Source organism: Aegilops tauschii, chromosome 2 (genome assembly GCF_002575655.3).
Source record: "Aegilops tauschii subsp. strangulata cultivar AL8/78 chromosome 2, Aet v6.0, whole genome shotgun sequence".
NCBI lineage: Eukaryota > Viridiplantae > Streptophyta > Magnoliopsida > Poales > Poaceae > Aegilops > Aegilops tauschii.
The window spans coordinates 385820347-385840570 of NC_053036.3; the positions used below are offsets into that span (position 1 = coordinate 385820347).

Sequence of the window (20224 nt, forward strand, 5' to 3'; positions counted from 1 at the left end):
CACATGGGAACATCGAGTCATATAATAAATAATTAATTAATGTATTTCACTACACGAAGGTGGAAATTAATAGATTAATTAATTTCTGATCCACAACTTATACAAAGTAAGAAACTCTTACAAAGCATACCTTATAAAGAAATCTGGGTAAAATCTTAACTGAACAACAAATATATTGCAGTTTTAATAAGATGGACAGAAATCAATGGTAAACTCATGCAATTATAAAAAACGGTCAGCTAACAGCACCAATTGATCAACTAATCAACATGTATTGTCGGTTCTACTTTGTCTTGGAATGTAAGCCGTGGCAATAATAATCCCCTCGCAAAAAAGACACCGATTGTCGGTGCAATGCGCATAGTCATTAGTTATTTGACCTAACAATATTTCCCTGTTTACTGTATTAGAAATTGATTCTTGATTGAAGCCATATGGTCGGATAGATAATCCATGCCTTAGGACTGAAACCGTGGCAATAATAATTCCACGAACATATTGTCCTACAGCAAGAAATAATGAGAAGGGTAGGAGCCTGGAATGATTGAACCTAAGGAGAGAAGGTAAACAGTACCTTTGCTATTGGCCGAACAGAGCAGTACAGCTCTAGCAGGTCAATCTCATCCGCGTCGAAGTCATCGAGCATGGTGTGTCCGTTATTCCCTAGCAGGGTCGGCCACATGAGCGTGTGCCTGTACAATACCAAGCACAGCTCTATGCCTTGCCTCCACTGTTTTAAGTTTAACATAGAAGCTATAAGACTGTAGCTCCCCTCCCTTTCCTCCTGCAGTCCAGCACGGAGTGTGTATGCCTTTTCTGTCTCTTCATGAGCCCCTCCATCAAAGTTAAATACGTTGAACAATCCCTTTTGCATCATCTCATCCAAACTAACATTAGCTTCTTTGAATTGCTCGCCGGTGCATAGCTCAGTATCTTCTGGATTCCATCAGTTTCTTCTCCAACATCACCTCAACTTTATGCATCATACTTTGCACTCTTCTGGTCACCCTGCTTCAGATGGGCAGATAATGCAACAGTGTAAGTAAGTGCATCAGGAATTCAGGATGGAATACTTAGCCAGTGTGTCTGTACTGCCGTTCCCTGGCTGCGCCATCCACATGAATGCAGGCACATCCGGATATGCACGTTGGTCTTCGCCCTCGGCCACTAACCCGGGTTCAGATGGCTGCACGCTGCTGCGGAAGGGTTGCCCTTCTGGAACTCGGCGGCAGCGAGCCTCGGGTCGACGGGCTTGCTGATGCATCCCCCGTCGGCGTCGTGGAACACGATCGCTAGGCTTGGCAGTAGGAGCGTTGCCCTTCTGGAACTCGGCGGCGGCAAGCCTCGGGTCGATCGCCTCGAGGATGCATCCCTCGTCAGCGCCGTGGCACGCGACGCCCAGCAGTAGCAGTCAGTCCGCATGGGCCTCCTGAAGTTTGCAGGCGGCGAGCCTTGGGTCAGGTGCATCGAGGATGGACCGGCGTCGTGGAGGTTTCGCCCAGATTTCTTTTGATTCGATCTTATTATTGTGGTGCGACGTGAGGGAGGAAATCGGGGGGATTAGCTTATTTATAGGGTTTCGATCAGTTTCCGAGTTGTAATACAAGCTTCGTTCTTCAATGGAGTCAGACATGAACTCGTGCTCTGGACGAACAGAGAGGGGATGGGCTGGAAGCAACGGGCTGGGTGGGCCAGATCAGGCTGGACGTGCGGACATACACAGTCGAACGATTTTTCTGACGAACGTTTTGTAAACGTAAAAAAGGACTGCGGGTTAAATAACTAAAATACCAGGGATTTTTTTGCAAAAACATCACGACGGTGAGCCCGCGGCCACAAGCAATAACCGATTTATTATTAGGGAAAAGATATAGTGTATATATATATATATACATATATATATATATGTGTGTGTGTGTGTGTGTGTGTGTGTGTGTGTAGTCCTAACTACACGTGCGTGTTAGCAAGATTATTTCTGTATCGCTTTGCGAGTTTTCATTCATTGTGCGAGAAACGGGAAAAAACTTCAAACAGTTCGGCCGCAGGGTGCGGCCGGAGGCGTAGGCCTTGTTGGTATTTTAATTTCAGGAAATGCATATAAAGTCCGGAAAATAACGAAAACCATTGTGTCACTGTCGCGTGCTCTCACGATCGCATGGAAAAATTTGGTAATCCTTCTTACTGAATCCTTATCCTGCCCTCTCTACTCGGGAACAATTCATTCTTAACAAGTACCGGCCGAGGACCAAAAAACAACCCGACCTTGCGGGTCTGTAACAGTTATAATGGTACACAAGTTTTGGTGCTCGCACCTTCCATACCGGAGCATCTCACAAGAAGCATTGTAGTTTCTAAAAGGAGATGCGGCACTTCGGACTACAAACCGTCAGTTACTAGCTACATCGTTCCGACCCATTTTAGGTCTTCTGCTATGTTTAAGTCATTCTTTGCACTTACCTTGCATTGCATTTTAGTGCATATAATTAATTAAAGTCAGCCCATTTCAGGTCGTCTCTTATGTTTAAGTCATTCTTTACACTTACCTTGCATTGCATTTTAGTGCATATAATTAATTAAAGTCAAAAACCCTACTACAACTACATGTGGTGTTTTAGTTAGGCTATATATTCATAGTGGAAAGTGTTATATATTAATATCATGCATATATATATAGGGTACCACTATTCTAATCGTAGGATCGGAATAACTATTTGAATCACGTCAGGCCTATATAGAGCCCGATTGGATGTTTTTGAATCTGGAAACGCAGCCCACTCCGAACCGGTAGAGAAAAAAGAAAATTCAAGCACCCCTCATCCTCGACCTCCCAACCCCCGGATCCCCACGCCCGCCGCCGACCTCCAGGATCCGTCCGCCACCGCGCGTGCCGCCGGCCTTCGAGGTCTAGCCGCCACCCGCGCGCCGCCGGCCTCCGGGCTCCCACCGCGACCCCGCGCGACGCCGGCCTCCGGGATCCCACCGCCACCCCGCGCGACGCCGACCTTCGGGATTCTGCAGCCACCCCGCACGCTGCCGGCCTTCGGGATTCCGCAGCCACCCCGCGCACCACCGGCCGCCGGGACCCCGCCTCCACCACGCGCGTCGCACTGCGTCGCAACCATTAACCGTTGATGCGCCATGGGAAGCCCCTGCACTGCTCGCCCTTCCTCACATGTGCCATGGTTGCAACTTCCCTAGCAGATGCGGCCGGTGTGCCATTTGCACCGCCGATGCGACCTACGCCGTCCACAATTCGTCCTCATCCATTCTTCACGGGCAGTCCATCGGCTCGCTCGCTAGCACATGTGGGCAGCCATCTCTCCTCGCTGTTATGTTTCTCATCGCGATTGTCGTCAGTCCATCTGCATCAAAGGCAATCCTACCGCAGCAGATGTGTTCGAGGCCGGCTACCTCCTCAGCATCGAGGTCTCCCACCAAGCCGAGCATGCCACTGCTCCATCCTTCGTGAAGATGTAGCAGGTCGGGCTATGAAGCAAGAGAAGGTCGGACTGCAAAGAAGTTGAAGGTCGAGATTCGTGCTCCTCCGTTGGGGATGCAGACCAGCGCCTCATGGAACAAGGGCCTCCTCTGCCTGTTGAGCCACCTGTGCGCCGCAACATCATTCCACTGCACGCCCACCTTGCGTGCCAAGTAGAAGTTCAGTTTCGCTTGCAAGGTACGTACGCCTCCATGTGTAGTTTCAGTGTAATGTGTCGCCAAATTCCCCGGTGCTCTATTCCTAGTTTCAGTTGATGATGTTGTAAGGATAGAAAAAAGCTTGTTATGCATGTTTCCAGTTCACCAAGCTATGGGTGTTCGTTCTTGGTGCAAAAGAAGAGTGGATACGTTTTATTCTTTCAGTGTTGTTTCTGCAAGTGTGAAATACTTGTATGATGTTGTCAGACTGTCCGATGCCATCTACTAATAGTTTCTTAATGTCAGTGTTGACGACAGTGGACGTGCTGAGTGCTGACTGTGGCCGGTTTGCTGCAGGATGATGGCAAGATTTGTCTGTCAAAACATAAAAACGGGAGCTTGGAGAACCACCTCATCAGAAGCTAATTTTTCAGTAGTCGACCTTTTCTACTGAATATCACCTTTTTTGGTCGAGCTGCCCTTTGTTTTATGTCGACTTGGTCCGCAAAGTAGTGCATCTTGTAGATGTTGGCGAACATCACATATTTTATATTAAGAACCATAGTTTGTAGTGATGTACAACTAACGAAACTAGCACATATTATATTTAAGAACCGTCCTCTCTAGTGCTTAACTTGTTACTTACCGACAAAGTATGAAAACCAGGAGAGGTCAAAAAGCAGTAACAACTTCAAATAAAACCTTTGTCGGTAAGTAACATCAAAATTAAAAAAATTGACAGCAAAGTTCGAAATAGTAGCATAAACAGGAGATCGGATACAATGCATGAGATCAAAGCTTTCAAGTGAAAAAGAAAATATATAAGAAAGAAAAAAGATGCGTGGATTCATTGTTCTGCAAGTTTGCCATGCTGGATGCTGGCCAGCTCGCTCTTCCTGTGCATCGCTGCTGCTCTAACCACACTTGCAAGCAGCAGCTAGTTCTCTCTCCGTGTGTTTATTAAAAAAAGGAAGACCCCAAATCAATAAAAGAGCATCATGTCCTAGGGCATGCGTGTTGGGTCTGGTGTCTCGTGTGTGTGCGCGCTCACCTTGTGGGAGCTTGTGTTTTGTGCTCCTGTTCCGGTCTGCACGAGGAAGTTTAGCCTTATCCTTTGTAAAAGTACAATGTGTATGTATGGGAATGCACATGGGGCACTATGTTTGCATGAAGGTCACTGAGCACCAATATGTATATATGTTAGCAGTTGGTATCTAATGGTTGTTAGTTACCACTTTGGCCTGAACATTGCTTCTGCGTGTTGTTCTTGATAGAGATCGAAATGCTTCTCTGTAAATATAAATTAGAAATCCTAGTATATATGTTCTCTCGAAAAAAATGTGGATACACACAAAAAACAGTGGATGAGAAATTCATAGTTTGTGCCGCACAAAGTTCAAAATGTTTGCTTTTGAAAAATATACATCTTTGGGGTGCGAATATAAAGAAGCATTACAAATATAAATTTCTCCATCACTAAAGAATAAATCGAGAAGTTCATATTAAAAAATAGAGTGGTTCGATGTTATACCAAGGAAGAAATCAAAGTGTAACCAAGAAAAATTGTTAACTCTTGAAGTTCAAATTTAATAAATTGGAGAGTTCGGAGAAAATGTTATAGGTGTTCATAAAATTTCTCCCATGGATTTTCCCATTATTGAAAAGCAATGACCAAAAAATAAAATTATATCACAGATAAACTCAAAAAAATGTAACAAAAAACATACTTTACACGTTAAAAAAATCAAAGGTCATATTAAAATAGCAGAGCACTTGTAAACTCTATAAAATACATATTACCCCATTTTTTCGTTACAAATGAATAACACCAAGAAGTCCAAATTGTAAAAACCAAGAAGTTCAATTTTAAAAAATAGAATAGTTCAATGTATATGAAGAACCCAGATTTTCCTCGTTACTAAATGATGAACCAAAAAATTGAATAAAACTAGATATTTTTACTAAATTTCTCCATCACTAAAGAATAAATCGAGAAGTTCATATTAAAAAAAGAAGCTTATGTACATTTTTTTAGGTAAGCTCATATACATTCAGGGAGACATTTGACATAGAGAAGTTATTACATACAAAAAAGGTGTGTATAGTGAAAAATGTCGAGAAGTTCAAGGTCAACCATTTAGAAAATATTCAAAAGTTGCACAAATTGGCTCTGTTTTTTTTTACAAATATCGCATAAGTTCGAAAAAAATGGCAGCCGAAGTTCGGAGTTCTACTCACAACAAACCTTAAAAAAACCTAGAAGCGGAGCAGTTCAATGTTTACTAAAACCTCAAATTTCTTCAATCACTAAGGACAATAAAGAAGAGCAGTTCAAAAGTAAAAGACACTTAGAAGCGGATATTTCACCATTTCTAAAAAAAACAAGAAGTTCAAATTTTAAATAGAGAAGTTCAAAAAAATAAAAAGGACTTTCATTGTTTCTAAATTAAAAATAAAAACTCTTGAAGTTGAAATTCAAATAATGGACAATTCAATATTTATTACCAAACTAGGATATTGTCTTTACTAAAAGAAAATAAATCAAGAAGTCCAAATTACAAAAATAGAGAAGTTTCATATTTATGACAAAACTCAGATTTTCCTGGTTACTAAAAAATAAAATGAAGAATTCAAATAAAAAAAAGTTCGATGGATATAGAAAAACTCAAATTCTTTCCTTTTCTTGGAAAAGTAAAAGTATAAAGTTTAATTTTAAAAAATGTTTGATGCTTATTTAAAAACATATTTTTTCTAAGAATAAGACTAAGAAGTTCAAATTAAAATAAAAGAGAAGTCCAAAGATTAAGAAAAACTCAGATTTTTCTCGTTACTAAAGTATAAAACAAAGAAGATCAAATTTAAAAAAAGGAACAACTAAAACAGGTTTCAAAATAGATTTTTCCCATTTCTAAAAAACCTGGAAGTTCAAACGAAAACAACGAAGTGGTTCGATGTTTATTTAGAAACTAAGATTTTTCCGTTATTAAAATACTCAAATATCCCTTAGTATTGAAGAATCAACCATGAACTTCAAATCAAAAAACAAAAGATTAAGAAATAAAACTCAGATTTTCCTCGTTATTAAAGAATGGAAACAAGAAGTTCAAAAATAAAATAACAAGAAATTCAACTTTTAAAAATAGAGCGCTTCAAAATTCATAAAAAAGATTAAAAAATAAAACCAGGAAGTCCATATTAAAAAGATGGAGAAGTTCGATGATTATAGAAAACTCAGATTTTCCTCGTTATTAAAGAATGGAAACAAGAAGTTCAAAAATAAAATAACAAGAAGTTCAATTTTTAAAAATAGAGCGCTTCAAAATTCATAAAAAAGATTAAGAAATAAAACTAGGAAGTCCATAAGATGGAGAAGTTCGATGATTATAGAAAACTCAGTTTTTCCTCGTTATTAAAGAATGGAAACAAGAACTTCAAAAATAAAATAATAAGAAGTACAACTTTTAAAAAATAGAGCGCTTCAAAATTCATAAAAAAGATTAAGAAATTCAGATTAATATTCATAAAAAACTCAGATATTTTCACGTAACCGAGAGAAGTTCAGATTGATAACTGCCAGAAGTTCACGTACTACACGGTGTGCATTTTGTATAAAAAAAGAATAAAAAAGCAAAGACTAAAAGTTTTGTTGTTATAAGTTCAAGTCCTCGGTCGGAGAAAGTTAAAAAAATTATTGTGAGAGTGGTTTGTATAGAAGGAATATCATTTGTGTAATAATAACGAATGGATGAAAAAATTACAAACGAAAATACGTCACAAAGTTCAACATGAAAACAACAGGAAGTTCAATTACTGCACTAAATGAATTTCGCATGAATTTTTTTAAAACTGTCGCGAGTATGAAAAAATGATCAACACGGGAAAGTTGCGTGTTTACAGCAACTTTCCATCGGTATATCACTTGCTCAATTACGATGAGTGAATGGAGACCTACGAGCAAAAAAATTACGTGAAAAAGAGAGTGAAGTTCAAGTAGACATGCCGAGAAGTTCAGGTTCTTCACGCGGTGCATTTTCGAAGAATCTGTTTCGCGATAAAGGCAAAACAAATGATCTCGCCATTTTTCAAATTACTTGAAAACAGCTAGGAATCAGAGAAAACCATCAACATGAAAAAGTTCCGCATTTTCTGTAGCTTTTAAACGGTATATTATTTGCCCCCATTCCGATATGGTTTGTAGAAATTACATCGAAGATACGTTTTTAGCCATTTTCAAAATTGACTTAAAACCATAAAGAATTGGGAGAAAAAATCTATACCAAAAAGTGTCGCATTTCCTCAAGCTTTGCAACGCCATATCATTTGATGCATTCAGACGTACGGTTAAAAAATTAGCTCTAAAATACAAACTCGGTGCAACTTGGACCGTTTTCTAAATAACTTTTAAACCGTTCAAAACTAGAAAAAACTTTAAACATGAAAATGTAGCGTATTTTCATAAGCTTTCCAACGCCATATCATTTGCCTCAATTGGATTAGCTGTTTAGAAATGACATTGAAAATACGAACTCGGCTGTTCGGTTTGCGAAATTTTACGATTTTCCAAGTTACTCTTTAACCGTAGGGAATTAGAGAAAACTTTCAAAATGTGGAAGGAGCGGTTTTGCAGCAGCTTTCCAACGCCATATTATTTGCCTCATTCCGGTAAACGGTTTTGAAATGCATCGAAAATACGATTCACGTTTTTTGTATGAAGAAAAAACGGTTTTCAAAACTGTCTTAAACCGCTTACATTTTGCCAAAATTTTAACTTGGGTCATGATACTCGTGTCCATAGCTTTCCAACGATATATCGCAAGCCCCGTTTTGGTAATGTTTGCGGAAGTTCAACCTAGCACTAGGGGAAGTTCAGGTCGAACAATTCAGGCAGTAAAATTGCAACAGAGGGATGTTTCATCACGACCCGAGAGCAAATCGTCAATGAGAGAGATTCCTATTTAAAACGGGCATTTAGTTGCTAAAAACTGTTTATAGATTACACTTACATCACATAGAACATGACTGACAAAAAAAATCACGCGGGGAGACACGGTTGAGAAGATAGCCCAAAGGTCGGGTTCCTACAGAGGGAAGTTCACGCGTGTAACTCAGGAAGTTCATGTTGTGATCAGAATAATATTCTGATCCCGTGATCAGAATAGTGTTTATATGAATGATACAAGTGTATGATACTACCTTTAATTAATTATAGCGCATAGTATAATACATAGAGTATAGTAGCATAGATCATATTTATTGCCATGCATGACACAAATTAGCATCGCATTTAACAGGATACGGTATCTACCTATATGTTACTCTAACCCTCTCTATATATATTTAATTTTTTGCCACATCAGCATACTTGCTTTTTCCGAGTGCATGACAACGTCGGTTATGATACCACCACTATGGCCAGCCTTATATAGTGGGGAGTATCATATACTATATATAGTATCATGCATATGATACTAATGTATGATACTATGTACTTACCTTCATAGTGCATATATAGTATCAGAGTAGTATATATCATAGATGACCGTATTTATGGCCATGCATGACACAAAGTAGTATAGCATTTATTATGTGTGTGTGTGTGTGTTACAGTATCTACCTATGTTACTGCTTCTTTGCCACATCATCATATTTGCTATTCCCGAGTGCATGATACCGGCTATGATACCCCCACTATGGCCACCCTAAGGCTGGTCGTAATATGGGAGTATCAAGCAGTATCATGCATGCCAACTAGACTTTTTGGATGATATGGCACACAGTTAAATTAGGAAAGAGAGGGTGTGCTATCATATCATGATACCGTATCATATTAAATGTTTTACTACTTTGTGTTATGCATGGAAATTAATAAGGCAACCTAAGATACTAACTTATGATACTATGCATGCGCGCATTACGGAGGTATTACCGATCATATACTAGCATCATGCATATATACTCCCTCCTTCCCGGTTTATAGGCTTATCTCAAAATTTTAGTTTTTCCATTTTATAAGGCTCAATTTGGTTGTTCCCCATCACATGTTCAGATCCAAGGTGCATTAAATCATTGCATGCAAGTATTAAGAGAAAATTGACCAATGCATGTACTTTATGCATGCATGTATTGCAATTAATACATTGGTAAACATAATTTTTTGAGGAAAACAAAAGCATTAATTGGGTGTTTTTGCAAACTACAAAAAGTATTCCACCACTCACCATCTACCTTGGTTGGTGAGATTTTTGAATTGAGCCATATAAACCGGAAAGGGGGAGTATGATACTAGCTAGTCTATGATATACTAGCTACCTCACTAAGAGCATGGTTAATAATACAGCCAACGGTCGGCTATAAGAAGTTGCCATGTCATATACAACCAACCTCTTAGCCGGCATGTGATGTCTACTACGCAACCTTCTTCTTGTAGACGTTGTTGGGCCTCCAAGTGCAGAGGTTTGTAGGACAGTAGCAAATTTCCCTCAAGTGGATGACCTAAGGTTTATCAATCCGTGGGAGGCGTAGGATGAAGATGGTCTCTCTCAAGCAACCCTGCAACCAAATAACAAAGAGTCTCTTATGTCCCCAACACACCCAATACAATGGTAAATTGTATAGGTGCTGTCGGGGATATACCCCGCGGTATGACCCGGCCGGAAGTATGACCCGGCCGGACTTGGCGCTTCACCGTGACCCGCCGGAGGACTGGAGACTCACGGGTCTGGCGGCTCACTGTCAGACGACTCACGGATGACCCCGACGGCGGGTCAGATAGAAGACAAGGCCCGAGGCCCAGAAGGCCGGCTCACGTTTATGATGGGCCGACTTAAGAAGAAAGGGATGACGAATATTTCCTTTACGAGGAAGCAAGACCCGGACTTGTAATTAACTTGTAAGAGAAGATAGACTAGTCCTAGTCCTACTAGGACTCCACATGTAACCCGCCCCTCTAACTTATATAAGGAGGGGCAGGGCACCCCAAAGAGGAACAAGTAACAAGAAGCAATCTCTAGGGCTAGACACCGAGAGCCGGTTCCCGGCGACTCTCCCGTGATCATAATGAGACCTAGCCTCAAACAGCATGTAGGGTTGTTACCGGATGATGTTTCCCGGGGCCCGAAGCTGTCTAAATCCTTGTTTTGTGTTGCGTCTCTCGATTCCGCCTAACCCCTCTCAAGCTACCACATAGATGCGCTGGCCTCGCGACTAAGTCCTGACACTAAGGACATCTGCCGTGACAATTCCACGACAGTTGGCGCCCACCGTGGGGCCCGCGCACGGTGGTGTTGAGTTCTTGGAGGGATCTCTCTGAGGAACCGAGAAGATTGCAATTCATCGGTTAAAGAAGATTCAAGAAGTTAGGGTTACTCCTGTGCGCCATCGCAAGTCGCCGAGATCATGTTCGTGAGCTCTAATCAGAGCAAGTTTGGATTGATCAATTCCGATGCATCACGTGAAGACTCAAGAAGCATCAAGGAGAGGTTCCAAGCGTAACAATATGGTACAAGCCGGCTTAAAAGATACTGGTCCACACAAGATCTCAGAAGGAATCCGGCATGTGGTTGGAGATTAAAAATAAAATACAAGGGCCACGCCCTGGAAGATGCGGGGATGGATTCGTCCAAAACTAGCACGACTCGAAGGAGGAAAAACGCACCTTGACCGCTTCGTCATCTTCGTTCCAGGCCGCCTTCACCTCGTCCAATTACCGCAGGACGCCAAGTACAGAGAGTTTTGACCAATTACAACTAGTACAACTACTCGCTGGCCAGAAGCAAAGTAATACTCCATACAAGTTTAATCTACTTCAGATTGTCTAGTGAGTTTCGTCCATGAGAAGCAAAATCAGTTTTTGGGTTCAATCCCTTGCTGCTACACACACTAGAACCTGGAGGGGCCAGCGTGACTAAAGATTAAATAAAGAAAGTAATGATTTGGAAAAGGAATCGGACATGGATTGGTCAAGCCGTCTACGACCCGGAGGAAGATGCAGCTGTGGCTGGCCCTGCCGCCCGCCGCGGTGGCCATGGATGCAACCTGGGCTACCCGCGCCAAGCCGGCCGGCCTCCGCAGCAAACCACCTCCGCCGTCGCCTCACCGAGCACCCGCGGCTCTCCTCACCTCATTTCGCCGGCACGTAGAGTTGCTGATGTGGTCTGTCGTTGCCCTTGTTTTAAACGCTGCGCGGACATGGGTACAAACCAACTGTGACCCGGAGAAGGAGGGCTCACCTTGAGCCGGATGCTACTTCGCCAGGGTCTTCTGCTCTGTTTCCTATGTGACCGCAGCGACCGCCGTGGACATCTCACCTCTGCAGCTGCCGTGGTTCACCCGCGTTGAGTCGCCGACCTCTGTTCCAGGCCTGCTTCAACAGCCTGTCATGACCCGAACCTCGTTCGGCCTATAATCCGCCATCACCATGGAACTGCCTGAGCCGTCTCTGTCGTATTGAGCCGTCGGGGGCTATATTAAATTGCCGGCCTGCCTGAGCCGCCTTTGTCGCGTTGAACGGATCACCGTCATCTGAACAAATCAGCAACACAACGCGGCCGACTCGCCCGTCTGCACCGGCTTGCAATGCCACGGCTGACTCATCTGTTGTCCGGGCGAATCAGGTGATATCCCTCTAAGTATAATTTTGGCACATATTCCTTTTTGTCAAAGAACAATTACTTTGGCCTGTGGTACTTTTTTCGCAGGACCCTTATTCATTACAAAGGTGTCGCATAAGGGACGCGCGCCAACATCACTTTTGTACTAGCGTTTATTAAGCCGCCGAGGCAGCGTTGAGCCGCCCCTGCTATGGTGAGCCGCCGACGCTTCACGCCTCTGCCGTTGTCTCATCCTTGCGACCTTCTCGGCCGCCACTACTTCTGTGCCGCCGCAGCTGCTTACTGGCCTTGACCCGCCCGGAGCTCTGCTTAAGCCGCCATCTCTGTCATCATTGTTGCAACCCTACAGCTGATGCTTCTTGATAAAACGTATCAGGTGAAATCCATCCTGTCAAGTTTCTATTGATACATTCTTATTTTCTTCGCGAACAATTACTCTCGTTTGTGCATTGTCATATACAGGAGAATTATTCATTACAAAGTGGTGTTATGCCACGGAGGCACGTTCGGCGGTACCGCACGGCTTCACGGACTGGCGTGTCATAATCCGGATTACGTCAACGCGCCGGCCGACTCGCCCGTCCGCGCTACGTTGCAGCGCCACGGACGACTCACCCGTCCGCCCTCGCGGCCGGTTCACGTGTCTGCGCCAGCTTACAACGCCGTGGCCGACTCACTGTCCGCACCGGCTTACAAAGGTCACGGCCGACTCACCCGTCCACACCGGTTTACCACGCCGTGGCCGGTTCACCCGTGAGCGACTTCAACTTCACCTAGCGATCATCAATTTCATGGTGGATTATTTCCGGCCTGGCACATCAGGTGATATCCATCTAAAATATATTTTATTGGTACATATTATTTTGTCAAAGAGCAGTTTATCTTTGTCTTGGTCTGCAATATTGTTGATGCAGGACAATTGTTCACTACATCAAAACGACGTGGTTAGCTCGCCCGACCGCGCCGGTTTATAACACCGCGGCCGGTTCATCTGTTTGAGCCACCTCTGATGCCGAGGTCGTCTTTTCCGTCCGCCTCTCGCGGCCTGGTCTACATCAACACACCGAGCCGCACTTATCTGCATGAGCTGCGTATTGAGTATGAGCAGGTCACTACTTGGGAAGCCCGGTTTTCTTCCAACAAATTGGAGGCAAATTATCATATGTTATCAGTCGCCGTCTGCACCTGGATGGCTCAATGGACATGCGCACAAGTCGCCATCGCTACAGTTTGGTTAAACTTCAAACAGCCAGTTGGAAGGAACCATTGGCCGAGTTGCTGACACGGCTCATACGGGATCATTTATAACCCGCCGCAGTCACCTCAACCTTCTGTGGATACACATCGTGTTATCAACACCAGTGATATACAAGTTATGCCGGTTTATATCACGGTTAAATATGGAGAATCTCAAGCCAACTCCTCGAGTCATCTTGAGACTCGGGGGCTACAGTGACATGACTCGGGAACCCCGGGTCATTGGAGGGAAAAATAACCAGGTTCCGGAGGCTGCTACCATATTGATGAAACTTTAAAGGCCGTCAGAAAAGTGCCGGTTCAAATAAAGATTCTGGTTTAAAATCCGGTTCAAGAGATATCTTTCTCCCGCAAAGTTTTGAAGCTCTCAAATCCGGTTCAAACGTCCGGCTCAAGGTAAATTTGTATCTTATAAAGCTTTGAAGCTCTCAATATCCGGTTTACAAATTTCGGTTCAAAAAGAGGTTGTCTCTCGCAAAGTCCGAGTTCTCAGGAAAAATTAAAGGGACCAAAGAGAGTCTGTTACAAAGCACAACTCAAATATAGGTACCCTGCTTTAATGACCATCGGGAGCTGATCGTATTCGAATTTAGCTTAACCCTTTTGTGACCCTGATCGTATTCGAATCGGAGTCGTTAAATATTCTCATGATCACTAGGGGGCTTCCTGTTCAAACATAGGTCGTATTCGAACCAAAGAGAACATAGCTGTCGATACCCTTTTGATCGGCACACTGCCGAGCTCATTGGGGAGTTTCTTGGTCATATTTGAACCATAGCTCAACCCCCTTTGGGAACCGACGTGGATCGTATTCGAATCAGCATCGTTAAACAACTCTCAAGGTCATTTGGGGGCTTCCTGTTCAAACATAGGTCGTATTCGAACCAAAGAGAACATAGCTGTCGGTACCCTCTTGATCGGCAACGCCAAAGCCACTGGGGGCTATATGATCGTATTCGAATCTTAGCTTAACCCCTTTGGGACGGTTTTCTGATCGTATTCGAATCAGAAGCCTCAAGATTTTTTGAAGTTTCTTTTTGCCAATAATTTTTGGGATTTTATTTGAAGCTCTTTTGAACACATCTAAAGTGTATATAAGTGGTTTCTATTTAAACCCGGCTTGATTTTCGATGATAAGTCGCCGGCTTATGACAATCATTATCTATGTGGAAGCATTGGCTTCTAAGGATTGGGTTATCACACTTACTGCACAGGTATCATAAGCCGGCGGTACAGTTCAATATCACAGGTCATATAAACCGACAAATGCAAATTCAATATCACAAGTATGATATTATTGTTATGTTTTAAAGTTATGATTCATAACAGGCTTATCTGTGACTCCTTTTTTGCACATCCGTGGTCATATGTAAGATATTATGACCCGCCCTGAGGTAAACCGCCAAGGGATCTTGTGATCTACTTGTGTGCAGGATAAGACTACATTTGGGTGGTTACCCGCCCTGGCTTTTAACGTTAAGTCACCAGGGCATATGTTGTTTAAACTCTGTGCAGGATTTACAGGGCTACGACTTACATAAATGATTAAGTTCAAGCCCATCATCAAAGATTGAAATTGGTGTCTCAAAAGGGTTATCAATTCTTGGTTTTCTCAAAGGCTATAAGCCGCCGGGTTGTAAAAATTCCGGCTTACAATGGAGGCGTATTAAGTCGCCATCGGCCAAGAGCCGCCGGGTATTTAAACTCCGGATTGACTTATCAACAGATGAGGTATTCAAGTCGCTTTGGCGCAATGGCTATTATTTTATCAATGGATATGATTTATTCTACAATGGAAAGAATAGTCCCGAGTCGCTGCAGGCTTACGACCCGGCACTTGGGGGCTAATGCAAAGTCATTTTTTGCTCATCTTATTGAAGACCCGACTCGTCACATTGTAATGAGCCGGCCCTTAGGGGCTACCAATTGCTCCTGTCGAAATTCAAGGTACACAAGCCTTAATCCATTATATTGAAAGATCCACTATTCAGTGGGTAGAGTACAAAGCTCTTAACCTTGTGGACGTGGGTTCAAGCCCCATGGTGGAGATTACATCATATACTGTTATCATCAATAAATCATATACAAAGTCCCAGCTCGGTAATATCTTACTGACCCGGCCCTTGGGGGCTACACTGGTTGAAGTTTATATGAGCATGAGGCAATTACAAGTCCCAGGTTGCTGCAAGCATGACAACCCGGCACTTGGGGGCTACATAATATGGAGTATTTAGTTTTTACTAGTGACTGAGATGAGCAATATGGATTTCTTCAAAGTGGCAGCATTTATATTGAAGCAAGTCTTAAGCCATCACTTTGTTCTCCTCAAGACTTGGGGGCTACAGGAACCGGCGTTGGCAACAATCATGACCCGGAAGTATCAGCCTTTATAACCCGGCAATTTTGGTACTCATAAACCGGCAAGTTTTATATCTTTAAGCCGGCTGAATATAAGTTGAATATTTGAAGACCAATATTTTTGTCAAGTCAGAGCATTGAAAGCTGACTCAAGTGGATTATCTCTTACAATATTTCTCAACAAGAGACCAATGTCAGCAAATTGACTCTGAAGCTGGCCTATTGACCTGGATTTTTCAAAGCAAGTATCTGGATTTTTTTGCATTGGCAAAATTTGAACATATCTGCTAAAGAGATTTGCTATGGATACATATCAAGAAGGAAGATGACAAGGACTTAAGGATGATCAAGTGCCGGCTTACAAAGAATATTTAACCCGGAACACAACCTGTCAAATTTGTTCTTGTGTTTATATTACAGATTAGTTTAACATGGATAAATCCAAATTAAACTGGGGGCTAATGTCGGGGATATACCCCGCGGTATGACCCGGCCGGAAGTATGACCCGGCCGGACTTGGCGCTTCACCGTGACCTGCCGGAGGACTGGAGACTCACGGGTCTGGCGGCTCACTGTCAGACGACTCACGGATGACCCCGACGGTGGGTCAGATAGAAGACAAGGCCCAAGGCCCAGAAGGCCGGCTCACGTTTATGATGGGCCGACTTAAGAAGAAAGGGATGACGAATATTTCCTTTACGAGGAAGCAAGACCCGGACTTGTAATTAACTTGTAAGAGAAGATAGACTAGTCCTAGTCCTACTAGGACTCCACATGTAACCCGCCCCTCTAACTTATATAAGGAGGGGCAGGGCACCCCAAAGAGGAACAAGTAACAAGAAGCAATCTCTAGGGCTAGACACCGAGAGCCGGTTCCCGGCGACTCTCCCGTGATCATAATGAGACCTAGCCTCAAACAGCATGTAGGGTTGTTACCGGATGATGTTTCCCGGGGCCCGAAGCTGTCTAAATCCTTGTTTTGTGTTGCGTCTCTCGATTCCGCCTAACCCCTCTCAAGCTACCACATAGATGCGCTGGCCTCGCGACTAAGTCCTGACACTAAGGACATCTGCCGTGACAATTCCACGACAGGTGCACTAGTTCGGCGAAGAGATGGTGATACAAGTGCAATATGGTTGGTACATATAGGTTTTTGTAATCTGAAAATATAAAAACAGCAAGGTAGCAAGCGATAAAAGTGAGCGTAAACGGTATTGCAATGCTAGGAAACAAGGCCTAGGGTTCATACTTTCACTAGTGCAAGTTCTCTCAACAATAATAACATAGTTGGATCATATAACTATCCCTCAACATGCAACAAAGAGTCACTCCAAAGTCACTAATAGCGGAGAACAAACGAGGAGATTATGGTAGGGTACGAAACCACCTCAAAGTTATTCTTTCCAATCAATCCGTTGGGCTATTCCTATAAGTGTCACAAACAGCCCTAGAGTTCGTACTAGAATAACACCTTAAGACGCAAATCAACCAAAACCCTAATGTCACCTAGATACTCCAATGTCACCTCAAGTATCCGTGGGTATGATTATACGATATGCATCACACAATCTCAAATTCATCTATTCAACCAACACATAGAACCTCAAAGAGTGCCCCAAAGTTTCAACCGGAGAGTCAAGACGAAAACGTGTGCCAACCCCTATGCATAAGTTCATGGGCTGAACCCGCAAGTTGATCACCAAAACATACATCAAGTGAATAACGTGATATCCCATTGTCACCACAGATACGCACGGCAAGACATACATCAAGTGTTCTCAAATCATTAAAGACTCAATCCGATAAGATTACTCCAAAGGGAAAACTCAATCCATTACAAGAGAGTAGAGGGGGAGAAGCAACATAAGATCCAACTATAATAGCAAAGCTCGCGATACATCAAGATCGTATCACCTCAAGAACACGAGAGAGAGAGAGAGATCAAACACATAGCTACTGGTACATACCCTCAGCCCCGAGGGTGAACTACTCCCTCCTCGTCATGGAGATCGCCGGGATGATGAAGATGGCCACCGGTGAGGGTCCCCCCCTCCGGCAGGGTGCCGGAACAGGGTCCTGATTGGTTTTTGGTGGCTACAGAGGTTTGCGGCGGCGGAACTCCCGATCTATTCTGTTCCCCGAAGGTTTTTGGGTATATGGATATATATAGGCGAAAGAAATACGTCAGGGGAGCCACGAGGGGCCCACGAGGGTGGAGGGCGCGCCCTAGGGGAGTGGGCGCGCCCCCTACCTCGTGGCTCCCTCGTTTCTTTCCTGACGTGCACTCCAAGTCTATCAGGTTGCTTTCCTTCCAAAAATAACTTCTCTAGAAGGTTTCATTCCGTTTCGACTCCGTTTGATATTCCTTTTCTTCGAAACACTGAAACAAGGGAAAAAACAGGAACTGGCACTGGGCTCTGGGTCAATAGGTTAGTCCCAAAAATAATATAAAAGTGCATAGTAAAGCCCATAAAACATACAAGATGGATAATATAATAGCATGAATACTTCATAAATTATAGATACGCTGGAGACGTATTAGCATGCACAATAATAAGTTTTAAATACGTACTAGTTTATCAATAGTTGGCCCACCTTACATCCTCACAAAGTGTCTTGGGTCTCGTGTTGCAGCTGGCTCTACTAACCAAGAGCCCGCTTCTCCTCTCTCTCCTCTTCTCTTAATTTCCTCCAAATAATAAGCACATATATATTATAATATTCCTTATAGCCCGCTTATTTCACTCTATTGTACTTACTCTAAGACTAGCCACAATGGAGAGTAACATATACTAGTAACATACACATATCCCTAGACTATGTTACTACCTTTCATAGTGGGTAGTAACATAAGTATGGTAACATGCAAAGCCTCATTTATTAGGTTATACTCATATTGCATTGGAACATGTGATGTTATATAGTAACTAGCAAAGTTACTCAAACTACCTCCTCAGTAACTCATTGCCACATAAGCAAATTTGTTGAGGTGGACTCGATGTTACTGCTGAAGTTACTCCCACTGTGGCTAGTCCAATGCATAGTATTGTAGAGTAGTATCATATGTAGTACTTTATTTATTGTCATGCATGACACATAGTAGCATAGCATTTATTATGATACGGTTTCATGATATGATACTTAACCCTCTCTTTCTTCATTTAATTCTATGACAGCTCATCAAAATTACCTAGTTGGCATGCATGATACTAGCTATGATACCCCTTACTATCAGCCTAGCAAAGAAGGTGTACAGATCATTTGTGTGTCACTTTGTGAGTTTTCATTCGTTTGTTCGAGAAGCGGGGAGAAGTTTCAAACATTTCGGCCGCGAGGTGCAGCCACTGGCGTGGGCCTAGTTGGTATTTTAATTACAGGAAATTTAGATGGAGTTCGGACATCATCAAAATCGATGTGTGCTCGTGGCGTGCTCTCACGACCCCGTGGAAAAAAATTGGTAAAGTTTGGCACAAGTTTTGATGACCGCTCCTTCCAACATGAAGAATCATGGTTTCCAAAAGGAGACGTGTCAATTCAAACTCCTGCGGCCGGTGACTTCATCGTTTGGCCTCATAAAAATTTCCACGGTACGCAATCACCATCATACCACGGGTTTGATTTTCTGGCGCATTTCAGGTAGCGTTAGCTATATTTAAGACATTTTGAGATTAACGTGCATTTTGTGCATAAAAATAAAATTACTACCGAAACTGCATGTGTTGTCGAAAGGGATGAGGATCATTGTTCGATCTGGGAGCATCCAATGGTGCAGACGTACGATCTGTGGGGTTTGTGTTCTGGCCAATCAGAAAGCAATACTCAGATCGTGGGCGGGGTTTGGTCGGCACACGACTTTCATCTATGAACCGTGCACTATTCGCAAACCAGATTGCATATTTTTGTTCACACATATTGTAGTTAGATCAATTGAGTGTGCTACCTCTATGATATAATAATAATAATAATAACAAAAAAGTTCATATTCACTGCCTGAGCTGACAGCATATCAAGGTCAACATATTAACGGTTCTTACATCAACAGAAAACCGGACATAACTCACAAATTCAGTACACACGACAGTTGTAAATTGAACGAATTAAGTTGGAGGGTAGGCATAAAGACCAGTCTTACGGCTTAATTCCCATGTACATGGGGGAACTGGATCATTACGTTGACCCCGAATGAACTTGGGTTTTTTGATGATTTTATGCTTCTCTGTTACACGGGTGTGTGATCCCCTGGCTGGCAACTCATGAAATTCATCGTACTCGTCCTCATCGGCAACATCGTCAACACCCAGTACCATTCTTGTCCCATGGATCACTAAATGGCAGTTCTTATGCAAGGGGTCTTCCACAAAGAA

At 42.9% G+C, this 20224-nt stretch overlaps 1 long non-coding RNA gene across 1 annotated transcript; it reads left to right on the plus strand.

Annotated features, from left to right (window-relative positions):
- The first annotated feature begins 2760 nt into the window (after window positions 1–2760).
- LOC120973466 (uncharacterized) lies at window positions 2761–4250 on the plus strand. Its single transcript, XR_005768358.3, has 2 exons — window positions 2761–3676; window positions 3994–4250. It is a non-coding gene; the product is annotated as an uncharacterized lncRNA (long non-coding RNA).
- The last annotated feature ends 15974 nt before the right edge of the window (window positions 4251–20224 follow it).